Here is a 13676-nt window from a genome sequence, read left to right on the forward strand (position 1 = left end):
AGTCGCCACAGTAGTTTTCTTACTGCTCTCTCAATACCACAAATTTTACAATATTCAAGTCATTCAAGACATTCAAGTCATTTTCGCAGTCTCTTAAAAGTCAACACACAGTGCAGTGTAAATGTATCTTTTCCTAATTAACCAAAGTAGATGCAGTTCCAACTCACGTATGCGGACCATTTTAACGTTACACTTGTTTCTGTTCTGTAAGTAAAAAAAAGTAAACCTGGGCTCTACTCTTACTTACCTCTTTGGATGTCTAGCACCTCTTCCCTCACTGCCTCGAGGCGGTCAAGTTTCGCAGTGTGCAGTGCCCCATCGGAACAGCACCCCTAGTACGCGAGGCCACAGCTCTGTAGTACAGGAATTTGCAATGCAATAGGTCTCGCATTTACGCGAGTTTGAGCTATTGACATTGCAAATAACAGTGCCTTTCATTTATGTGTTTTCGTTTTTAAAACATAAATTAAAGGCATTGTCATTAACAATACCAGTAGCTTAAACTCGCGTAAATGCGAAACCTATTGGATTGCAAATGCTTGTCTTCTTGGTTGCTGGAATCTGAGGAAGGAAGGTTCAGGGTGCCCCATAATACTAAATTTAGCGGCGTTACAGGTATGTAAAGGGCAGGGTCCAATGGGTCCCTTCCCTGGGGTGGGTACACCCTCTAATCTGCCACTCTCCTGTGGGAGGGGGAGCAGGGCCTTTCCCTGGTTGGCTCGGACCCCCCATCCTCAAGAAGGCAGGGACTCAAGGTTGTGCTTCACCTCACCTCCCCACCTGAGGGGTGGGGTTGGCAGAGGTGGACACACCTCCCTTCCTCACTTATTTTTCCCACCGGTTCTCCCACCCAAAGTGGGGGGTAGAACCAGTGGGGACCCGTTTCTGAAAGCAGCAAATGGTCTGGAGAGGCTCAAAAAGGCGGCGTGCCTTTGAAGCTTCTCGTTCGTGATCCCTGCCCATACTTGGGGAGGCACCTTGGCACCTCGTCCCAGGATGTGCATTGTTTCAGGCCCCAGAGAGCACCATAGTAGTGTGAGCAACAGTGGTCCTATGCATGGAGGGATTTCAAAGCAAGATTCAATATAGGTACAATGGAGGCTATATTTTATATTTGACTTACCCAGCCGGGCAGTGGTCCAATGTTTAATTTTCAATTTTTTTTTAGAAAGGATACCTTCAACAATTTCTTAGAGATGGGCAAAAGCCTGTCACCAAACATTTACAGATTGCCATAGTTAGCAGAGAGGACAGAAGGTAAAGCAAGATTCTTAGGCAAAAGCTATTATATTCTGTAAGTATACCAATAACAGAACTTTCATTCACACCATTACTGAAATGATAGTAATTAATACAAAACACAGTATATGGTGTAGTAAATGTTGACGAGGCCATTTCTAACTGACTCATGGTTGTTTCTGAGATTGAGATTCTAATATTGAGATTAAAAGACCACCTTTTTTTCGTGACTTACCTAAAATCGTCAGTTTCCAGCATGTTACACCCCCCCAACCCTGCCTCTCCCCCGCCCCATAAAACCGCCCGGTGGCACGCCCTACACGGGCCGTGGCTGCACTAACATGTTCTAGCTGAGACCTCCAATAATGAGAGATCAAATCCCCCTACAGCGTATGCTCTCCAGAAAACAACAGATGCTGCGAACTCCAAAGAGGTTGCAACAACAATGATTATGGAGTGCTCCAATCAATATATGGCCCTAGAGAACCTAGAGAAACCAAAGGATAGCTACTCCTGCATAACTAGGGGGGGCATTACCACCAAGGCTAATGAAGTCCAAGGCACTTTGGGTTTAGATGTACAACTGAATGTTTTAAGGGGTGAAATCACAATCCTAAGGGAATGCATGGGAAGGATGGCTAGGGTATTAAATGAAAAGCTGGACATTCTTACTGTTCTAGTTAAAGAATGACTTCCCAAAGTTTAGAGAAAAGCCTATAGAATGGTACCGGCAAGTTCAAAGGTTTGTGAAAGTATCAAAGGTACTATTAAAACATTTAGATGGTTTATTTGACATCGTTGTTCCAGCTGATTTGTGGACCGAATGTAAAACTACAGTAGCTTGGCAAAATTATGAATACCCCAGAGATCCAAAGACAGGAGCCCTGTCAGACGAAGTAATGAAAAATTATAATCAAGTAATAACCTATTGAAAGGGAAAGATTCCCTCAAAAGAAAGAGACTGGATTAAAATAGACAGAACCATTCAAAATAAGGATGAATCTGTACATTCATATTATGAACATCTATTGCAGGTATTTAAACCGTACAGTGGTATAGAAAACATTGATAATAAGAACATCAACACATTTTATATATTGTTTTGTGTCCGGTTTGAAACAGAAATATCCCTAATGATTATAGAACACAAATTATGTTGGCAAGCAAAGCCTGTTGACGAAATTCTCAAGTATGCAAAGTACTGTGAGGATGAAATTGATAACAAGCGAAAGAGATTAGAAGAAAAGGCAATGTGGGCTCAAGTAAAGATGACAGAGCAACAGGAACTTCAGTTAAGTCAGCAAGCAAATAATAAGAAAAGAGGGGAAGGCCAAAGCGAAGGAAGTGGAGGTAAACCAAGGAGAAAATATGAGTAAAGACGAGGCAAAGAAAAAGTTTCCCTGTCATGGGTGCGGAAAATTGTGGCATTGGAGAAAATAATGTAAATTAATGGAGAATAATAATGTTCAAAATCAAAGTTTAAATTCACAGATGCAGAATGAGGTGTCAATGAGACAACCACAACAGGTAATACAGAATCAGTTGCCTCAAGCCCCTATGCCAGATTTTGTGAGTCAAGCCAAATACAGTGTGGACACCGGATTTCGTGAGGGAAGTGGTAAGAAAAATACGGTAGCACCACAGTTTCTTTTGCAGGACACATTCTTTGAAACAGAAGAATATTGACTGTGCCAGGGAGGAGGGGAAGGGGATTGCATACTTGGCGCATCCTTACCAGTAGATCAGTCAGGTCCTTACATTGAGGGAAAAGTGGAGGGAAAAGATAGCACCTATTTGTTGGACACTGGTGCTACCCATTCTACTGTGAGAATAGCAGACATCCCAAACCTACCACTCTCAGGAGAAGTGATCCAAGTAGTGGGCATTTCTAATAAACAAATTAGGACCCCTGTCACAGAACCAATGGAAGTTTGTATCGGTAATTTTAGAGAGATGCACAAGTTTGTAGTGTGCGACTCTAGTCCTGTAAACCTTTTAGGAAGGAATCTGCTGTGCAAGTTGCATTGTACAATATTTTGCACACCCAATGGTGTTGAAATTCAAACTCCAGATGAAGACGGAGTGTACAAAATTATGCTAGCCAGACAGGAAACAGAAGTTAAAAAGATGTGCTTAGAAGATTTACCAGAAGAACTAAAAACTTTTGTGAATCCTGATGTGTGGGATTTTTCAGGAAAAGTTCTAAAGGCAGATGTGGATCCCATAAAAGTAACAGTGATGGAAGGTGCAGTTTACCCAAATATTCGACAGTTCAATATGAGTCACGAAATAAAGGCAGGTGTTGCAAAGGAAATAGAGCGTTTGTTGGACAAGGCATTCCAGAAGAAATAATGAGCAGTCCTTGTAATTCACCTATAATTGGCATAAAGAAACCAAACGGAAAGTACAGGGTGGTCCAAGACCTCCGTATAATTGATAACATTGTCATCCCATGTTTCCCAGTAGTGCTGAATCCAGCTGTGATTCTGTATCAAATACCATGGAGGGCAGGATGGTTCACTGTAATTAATTTATGCCATGCCTTTTTTCCATTCCATTGCATCCAGATAGCAAGTTTTAATTTTTGTTCAAATTCGATGCGCTTGTTTACGTTTGGAATCGTGTTGCACAAGGGTACACAGAGAGCCCATCCATCTTTTTTAAAATTTTATTTTTTTATTTTATGCATTCAGAGCAGCAGGTTTGATACAAAAAACAAAAACAAAGCACGAGTGGTACACTTCCATTCCCGTTACATTCATAATACGAAAAAAGCATCAATTCAATATATGAACAAAAATCCAGTGGACTGTCATTCATCTAGGTATTCCCTAAAGACCCCCCATATACTCCCCCAATTTTGCGGTTCCTCGACCCTTTCACAGAAAACAAACCCCATTCTATTTTACAATAATTGTACATTTTTGCCCGCCACAATTCAAAAACAGGAGGATCTTTCTGTAGCCATTCAGAGGCGTTACTTAAACGTGCAACCGTCATAGAAAAGAAAACAAATTGTCTATATTCATATAAAGGGTTATCCCTATTACTCTCGGGCCCCATCCCAATAACCATCATTGCGGTAGTAATAGTCATCCTTACTTTCATAACTAGTGATAAAAAATTCTCTATATCTGCTATAAATCTGAACAACTTTTCACATTTAAAAAAAATATGTACACTGTCTGCATTGTCCTCTTGACACCGGAAACATTTACCATCAAATTTGGTCCCCCACTCAGCCATACGTGCGGGAGTATAGTATAAATCAAAGAGAGATTTAAAAAATTGAGCCCTCAAATTTGCAGACATCAATACATCCCTAGATAATGCGATAAGTTTCTCAAGATTAATTTCAGGCTCCCCCAAATCCCTATTCAATTTGACCTTGTGCTTTTCCAGGTCATCCAAATTCTCGCCAAGTAGTAATTGATAAGCTTCTCCTATTCTACGTTGACTCCAAATTTTTTCCACAAGGGATGGGGTACCCTGATGAAACTAACCCGCTGTAAAAAATGCCTTATCTGCAAATATTTAAAGAAATGTGTCCCAGGAATACCGTACAGTAGAACCAACTCATCAAAAGATTTGCATACCCCTTCCTTGGCATAGAAGATACCTAAGGTTGAAATACCGTTCTTCCTCTTTGCTGAAACAATATTATTCAAACATACTCCTGGTAACAACTTTACTGCATGCAAGGGTGTATAATAGGAGATTTTCCCCAATTTAATAAATAAACGGATTTGTCTCCGTACATTAAAAGCACTGATTAAGACCTTGAACAGTGTGTGCTAGTAGTAACTTCCATCCCCTTCACTGAATAGACATTGCCTATCAATAGGACCCATTAAAATGTCAAAAATAGAGGGCGAGTTAGCACTACTGCTGGGCCCTTCCCCCGTAAGCATCCAATGCATTTTCAACAAAAAACAAACATAGTAGTACAAAACAAAGTCCAGGACTGCTAAACCCCCTCTCTCTAGAGGTAAAGTCATATAACGCATCGCCCACCTGGGGTTCCCTGGACACCAAATAAATTTGCCACAGACTGACTGTAAATTTTGTAGCCTGGCTTTTGTTACTTCCAGGGGAATGGAGCAGAGTAAATAAAGAACCTTGGGCAAAATCTTCATTTTAACAATATTACATCGTCATATTATTGTAAAGTTAAGTCGACCCCATCTATCCAAAGAGCGTTTAATATTTCCAATCAAAGAATTCCAGTTTACTTCCATCAGCTCATTAATAGTAGAGCGTATTTGTATGCCCAGATATGTTACTTCATTAGTTTACTCAGTCATCTCTATCCTGGATGCTATTTGAGCACAAAATCTGGGTTTTTGACACATTTAGCTTATAGCCTGACTTCGCCCCAAACTCCGAAGCTAGCCTCTCAATTTCAACCATTGCTCCAGCAGGATCTACAGTGGTCCCGGCAATGTCGTCAGCATATGCAAAAACAGAAAATTCATAATCATGAACCAAAACAGAAAGAATTTGACTATTATGTAGCAACTGTTCCAAAAACGGGTTTATGTACAAAGCAAACAATAAGGGAGAGCAGGGACAACTCTGCCATGTACCTCGAGTGATAGGTATCGCATCTGACAGTAGACCCATTGCCGAAATCTTTGCAATGGGTAAGTTATACAATGCCTGTAAAGCTGTTAAAAACTTCTGCCCAAAGCCATTTCGATCCATTAACTGCCATAAATACCCCCACTCCGCTCGATCGAACGCTTTTTCAGCATCCAGCAATATTAAGGCTAAATCCCTATTTTCGTACTGGCAATGTCAAACAGTGCAACCACTTTGTTAATATTTTCCGTGGTCCCGCGTTGGGGGATAAAACCATGCTAATTCACAGAAACCAGGGAAGTAATGACGGAGGAAAGTCAATTGGCCAATATTTTAGAGTAGATTTTATTGTCGGCATTTAATAAAGAAATCGGGCGGTAAGACCCAACCAGATCTGGAGGTTTACCATTTTTACAAAAAACGGCTATTGTGGCTTTTAACCATGATTTAGATGGTTGCCCTGCCTGTGCGTGCTGGATTACCTTCAACATCTCTTCTTTGAGAAGTGGGAAGAAGAGCCTATATACCTCCACCGGTATTCTATCAAGTCCCTCTGCTTTTCCTACAGCTAAGCTTTTTACAGCCCTTTCTAGTTCTGTCATGGTTATAGGGGAGTCGAGCCACTCTGCAATCAAAGGATCTAATTGCGGTAATAATTGTAGCACTGTCTCCTCTCCCAATCCATTAACCTCCGCATTTCCAGCTCCCTGCTGTGTGTACAGACAAGCATAAAATTCTTGAAATATTGAGAGTATCTTTTGCGGGTCCGAATGTGCCACCCCGGACTGATCTTTCATTGTCTGTATTGCTCTAGCAGATCCCTTCATTTGCAGGTGGAGTGCCAAAGCTCACCCAATCTTCTCTCCAAATTCATGTAACTGTTGTTTAGAGGCAATATATTTCCTAGCATTCTCTTCGCTCCAAAAGCCCAAAACTCTTGACCTGCATTTAGCAACTATATTTACTAACTCTGATATATCCTGCATGCCTGCAATAATTCCTCTCATTAAAGAGCCTTCTGCCACACGGAGCGCCTCTTAGTGCCTGGCCGACTCCTCTTTACTTTGCTTCTGGAGATATAGACCAATGCTAAAGCACTTCCCCTCGAAGACAGGCTTCAAAAGAATCCCAGATTAGAATAATAGGTGCTGACAGCCTATTCCATAGAAAAAAATCCTTAATCCAAGCTCCCATATGTTCCTTAAACTTATCATTTGCACATATTTTCCTGTCAAACGTAAAATAGTTATGCGGCTTCCTGGCCCTAGTGACCATCAGCTCCAGAACTACTGGAGCGTGATCAGATGAAGCTCTTGGGAATACCTGAATAGATGTGCCATTTAACAAAGAAGAAGAAACAAAAAAAATCCAACCTAACTAATTTATTGTGAGGGTGTGAATAAAACATAAACCCCAACTGCTGTCCCTTTATTTTACCCCATGCATCCAACAGTCCGTGGTCTTGAGTTAAGTCATATAAAGCTTTAAAAACTTTAGGTTTCCACCCAACATATTTCTGGGTTTCTTCTAAAAGTGCCCGGTTTGTCATATTAATATTTATATCCCCACATATTATCAAGGGAGTTGGCCAAGCCGCTAATTCTGTATTTAAATCATACAAAGTACCTGGCTCGTCCTGGTTGGATCCATAAACAGTGCAAAGTGTAAAACAATACCCTTCCAAATCACATTCAACAATGGCCCACCTACCCAGCTTGTCCGCCAGCCTCCGCCCAGCTTTCATAGACTTGCTAGAGGCTAGGATTGCTACGCCCCTAGTTGTACCAAGCTGCCCAGAAGCCGATAATAATACAAACCCTAAATCATTCATTACTGCTCTATTGGGCCAGGATATAGGTGTCTCCTGTGAACACAGCAAGTCAGGTCGAATTAAGCAAATTTAAGCTGCTACTTTTTGACGTTTTGCCCAGTTGTTAAGACCTGCTACATTTATCGTAAATATTTTTACTCCTTTACCCGTCATTTTTAAACTTATACATCAATCCTCGCACCGCAGCCCCTGCTAAACTATGGCATTGAAAAGAAAGAAGAAGACAACAAAGTAAACTTCCATCTCCCACTTGACATTTATCACCTCTTGCATGTCTGTTTTGATATACAATCTGAATTTTGTACCATTTCCTGCTGCAGTGAACATATTTTTTCCCCCTTTTTACACCCCACCAAAAATGCCCCCTATCCCCCTTCACTCCGTCACCCTTAGACACCCCCCCTAACTATTCCCCCCCCCAGGAAGGAGGCTTTAGGACTTATGGTCCTGTAGATACGAGCTTACCCACACCCCCTGCCTTTGCCCGCGGGCATAGTTCCATCCAAGTGAAACAAACAGAAAAGCCACTAGAGAAAAGCAAAAACAAGAGGAAAAACAGTCAATGAATAGCTTTGTTGCCCTGTAAGCAGAAAACACAGCATTCATTAAATACACCATATACTACATCGAGCCTAGGAATTTTTTAGCTAAGGCAATTGTTGTAAAAAAGCGTGCACGCTCCTTGTGAATTATTTTCATTTTAGCAGGAAACATTGAGAATGCCTGAGCCCCCTTAGCTTGAAATTCGGGAATCATCTGACGAACCAGCCACCGTAATTCAACTGATTGCTTACACAAATCAGGGCGTACAAAAAATTCAATGTCAAGACCACTTCTTTTCTTGTCAGGCCGCGCTTTCAAGAATATTTCCTCCCGCACAAGGAAACTATTAAATGCCACTAAAATAGCTCTCGGTTTCTGGTCTCGTTGATCCGCTCTAATAGAGAATAGGAATCGATGCGCCCGCTCAACCTCCCTGTCCCAATCCCACTTCTTAGTTTCCGGCTGAGCTTTTTTTAATAGCTCAATTATGAAATCTTGAGGATCTGCCCCCTCCTTCCCTTCAGGAATTTGCAAAAACCTCAAATTATTCTGGCGGGACCAGTTTTCTATGTCCACTAATTTCCAATTGATGTCCTCCTTAGTAGCCAGGTGTGTGTCGATTACTCTTCTGTTGAGCTACTTCATCCTCTAGGCTAGATATACCCGCCTCTGCTTCATTTACCCTTGACAGGAATTCCGCATGTGATTTGACCAGCCGCCTAACCGAGTTCTGTAATTTCCGACAGGAGTTCTGAGGCCTCAAGCTCTCTTCTCTGGTTTCTTCCCTATGCTGCATGATAGATTGATAAATCAAGGACAGTGAGATTTCATCCACCTCTGACCCTGGATCTGCAGATTGATCTCCCTCTTCTACAGCCTTTTCTATAGCCACCTCTTTCCCATTCGCACTCAAATAAAGTTTCCGCACTGTTTGAGAGTCAATCTCTAACTGATTCTAAAGATCCACACTGCTGTGTATACTTCCATCCTCCATGCTCCTATGGGTGGCGTACTGTTGAACAAGGTCCTCCGAAGAGGACATTGACTGCTCTGAGAGGGATTAGAAATCTATAGATTCAATCTCAGCTACCTGTAGCTGTGTGTGTTGGTTGCAGTGATTAACCCCTTTTAAACTAAGATGGCTCTCCTCATCTGGAGCAGTACCTGCAACAATCACCTCCCCAATTTTAACAGCAACAGCTAACACTTCAGCACAGTCTGTTAATTGCTCTGTAATATCAACTGTCCACAGATTGTCCATGGTATTAGACAGCAAGCCCCCCTGAGCTCCATCAAAATTATAGTCAAGCACTTCTGCTTCCCCTTCAATCGGACCCCCAGGGCTGTCCACTGCTATCTGATTCTTACTCCTCTCCTGCTGATGTCTTTCTGTTTCCTTATTTTTGGCAGCCAAGAATAGGTCCGGGATTTTTTTCCCTGCAGTTGCTGCTGCAGCTGCCACTTTAGCCCGAGTTGCAGCTCCCCCAGAAGCAAGGTCCCTTGCCCTGCTTGTCCACCTACATAACTCCTTTCACCGGGGCAGCCTCTGTGCCGTCTAGCAGGTCCACGGCTGTTCCCTGCACTCGACCTCGCCCCCAGTGATTTTTGGGCAGCATCCCACCTCGCTGCTCTCCTTGCCGTGAGCGACCCTCCGGTGGGCTACTGAATGCCGACCAGGTGAACTGCTCCCGCAGACACGCCCACCGGCTGCTGCCTCGTGCACACCACGCTCTCAGAGCAGCCGACAGCTGCAGCCGCAACCACAGCATCTGAGCCCTCACTCTCGCCTACTCTCCCGATCCCGTTCAGCACAGAGACACAGCCTCGGTAAGTGTATCCTGCAACAAGGTTTAAACCAGGCGAAAGTCAGCCGGCATTTCTCCTTCCTCACTTCCACTTCTCTCCAGCAACAGAATGCCCTGCGAGGTCCAGCAGGAGCGGCTTGCTCATGCGTCCATCGCGGACACCATCTTGCCTCTCATTGGTGAAAATTACCCAGGCTTATAGCCCATTCATCTTTAATCAGATTTTAAAAAGATGTCTTGAATCACTGGTGCTGCCCGGAAAATCTTTCCTGATGCAGTATATTGATGATCTATTGATTGCATCGAGAACCAGAATTGACGGCATGATTGATTTCATTGCATTATTGAACCATTTAGCAAAGGGTGGACATAAAATGTCCCCTGAAAAATTGCAATATTGTACAACCTCAGTTAAATATATGGGACACCAGATAGAAAGAGGGGTCAGGAGAGTGACATCTGAAAGAATCATAATAATTCAGAACATGAAGCTACCCCAAACTCAGAAAGAATACCGAATATTTCTCAGAGTTGTAGGTTACTGCCGGCAGTGGATTGTGGGATTTGCAGTGCTAGCTAAACCTTTGATTCAACTGACAAATAAATGGTCAAAAAATCCAGTCGAGTGGGACGATGGAAGCATGACTGCTTTCTTAAAACTGCGTAACAGTCTGTGTGAAGTTCCAGAATTGGGAATGCCTGATTATTTAAAAGAGATTACATCATTTTATGACACAAGAGACAATTGTGCCTTCTCAGTTCTAACCCAGACCCATTGGTTAATGAGACATCCTGTGGCCTATTTTTCTGCCTCATTGGACCCAGTGGCATCAGCGCTGCCAGGTTGTCTGACAGCATTAGCTGCAACTTGCATGAGTCTTGAGCAAAGTGAATCCATTGTCATGGGACACCCTGTAACAGTGTATGTCCCACAATCAGTCGTGATTCTATTAACCAGAACACGTACTCAGTATTTAACTCCTAGTCGGATGTCAAAATATGAAAGAATTATTCTTGGCTCAGAGAACGTGACATCAGTCCGGTGTACTATTTTGAATCCAGCAACCCTGTTTCCAAATCCACACTTTGAAGAAGTAAGAGAGGAAGTTGAACACGATTGTATCGACCTTATTGAATTCAGTACTAAACCTCATGCAGACATATAAGAAGAACCTTTAAAAGACCCAGAACATGAACTATTTTTAGATGGCTCGTATATGCGCCATGGGGAAGGAGGACTAAGCACTGCTTATGCTGTGTGCACATTATCTGGTATAGTGGAAGCATCCTATTTACCAGGATTCAAGTCTACACAAGTAGCCGAATTGATTGCTTTTATAAAAGCATGCGAAATTGGGAGAAATTGAAGAGTAACCATTTACACTGATAGCCTGTATGCTTATGGGGTTGTGCATGACTTGGGCCAGCTATGGATGCAATGGGAGTTCATGACTTCTTCAAAAACCCTATTAAAAATGGACATTTTGTAAAAGAATTACTTGAAGCAATTCAATTGCCTAAAGAATTGGCCATGGTCAAGTGTGCTGCTCACCAATCTGGAAATGACAAAGTGACAGCTGGTAATCATTATGCTGACCACGTGGCTCAACATTGTGCCAAATATAGCATGGCAGTACACAAGAAAATTGATGCATGTGGAATCAGCTGCCAACGTATGCTGTTTAGAGGAGTAAATACATGGGAGGTAGTGAAATATGTACACAGTGAAGTAGAACCCAAAGAAAAGGAAGACTGGCAGAAAATAGGGTGTCAGATGAGACCTGAAGATTGTGTGATAGTTTACCAAGATGGGAGACAAGTGTTACCTGACTGTATGCTTGCACCAATGGCCAGAATGTACCATGGGGACTCACACATAGGCAGAGATGCTATGATCAGGCTGTTCTGACAGGATTGGTTTAATGAGAAGTTCAGGAACATAACAGAGAGTCTTTGCCGTAGACGCTTAATTTGTCAGCGAATGAACCCTGGTAAGAAAACTGTGGTTAGTCCAGGAAAAACTGGGATGGCAAAAGGCCCATTTATCAGACTACAACTTGATTTCATTCAGTTACCTGTTTGTCGAGGATTAAAATATGTTTTAGTCATTGTTTGTTTATTTTCCAAATGGGTAGAAGCATACCCCACCAGGAGGAATGACAGCTTAACTGTGGCCATGCTCTTTTTAAGAGAGCTCATTCTTCAATTCGATTTTCCAGAAACAATTGAATCAGACCGAGGGAAACATTTTAATAATGAAATAATTTGACTAATTTGTGAAGCATTCAAAATTGAGCACAAGCTGCACTGTGCATACTGCCCAGAGGCTTCTGAAGTGGGAGAAGAACTGAATGGCACAATCAAAGCAAGATTGGGAAAGATGTGTAAATCTACCTAATTGGAATGGCCTGATGCTTTACCTCTTGTCCTGATGGGACTCAGAAGCAATCCAGACAAGAAAACAGGCTTAAGTCCCAATGAAATATTCATGGGAAGGGCAAGGAGGCAAGCATGTGTGCCAGGACATCAGCTGTTAACTATATCTGATGATTTATTGTTGGAGTTCTGAAAGAGTTGGCAGACCAAGTGCGTTCTATCTCCCACCAGGTTTGGAAAGACACTGAAGCCAGACATTCAACTCCAGCCCATGATTTGAACCCTACAGATTAGGTAGTGATAAATAATCACACCCGGGAATCTTGCCTAGCACCAAGGTGGGGAGAGCCACGTCAAGTGATACTGGTTACCACCACAGCTGTAAAGTGCCAGGGAATTCCAAACTGGATCCTGACGAAGTTGAGGCTGAAGGTTGAGCAGCTGAAGGGTCTCAAAAAGTTGATCCTGAAGTAGTTAATGAAGAACAACCGAGCACCAGTCAGGATTAATGGATTCCAGTAGTCGACATACCTGAAGTAAGAATAAGAACAAGAAGCCAAACATATTTAGATAGTCAGACTGAAAGTGAGGAAAAGAGAGGAATAGAAGATGTATTCAGATTACAGAAATCAACGCTAATGGTAATCATGAGGAGGAACAGATAAGGAAAGAGAAATATACTCAGACCAACGAAACACCCATCAGAACACCTCGGTCCGAGAAGGGACAGTTAGGTACTAGAAAAAATGCACAGGCAGAAGATAATCACAAAATTGCAAGACCTGTGCAGGACCAGACAGGATTAGCAGTACAGGTTCAAGAAGAAGAACAAATTCCAGGCCCAGCAAAGCCTTATACTGAAACAGGTCACACTAGTGTAGAAGAACTCATCCAGGTAGAAATGTCAATGGTAATAATAACTGGACAAGATCAGATAGAGAGGATACCTGAAGTTGATGAAAATCTAATTGTGCCATAACTCAAAGAGGACAAAAGAACATTTGAAGAAACTGAAAGCACTGTGCCAGCTAAAAGACTCCAAAAGAGCGATAAATGGCCTGGTTTTGGTAAAAGACTGACATATCGCTTAGTCACAATAAATGAAGAACCTGAACAAGTTGACAAAGTGACAGGTCCAACTGAACCGTCAACAAGCACTCAAAGAAGAAGAAGTCCACGTTTGAAAAGACTGAACAATAAATTCAATTCAATTCAGTAATCAATAATCTTTATTCGGATACAAGTATCCAGAAAAGCACTGTACAAACACCACTAACAGAAATGCAATTCTTGTTTAAAAC

Source organism: Lissotriton vulgaris, chromosome 4_1 (assembly GCF_964263255.1).
Source record: "Lissotriton vulgaris chromosome 4_1, aLisVul1.2, whole genome shotgun sequence".
In the NCBI taxonomy this organism is placed as follows: domain Eukaryota; kingdom Metazoa; phylum Chordata; class Amphibia; order Caudata; family Salamandridae; genus Lissotriton; species Lissotriton vulgaris.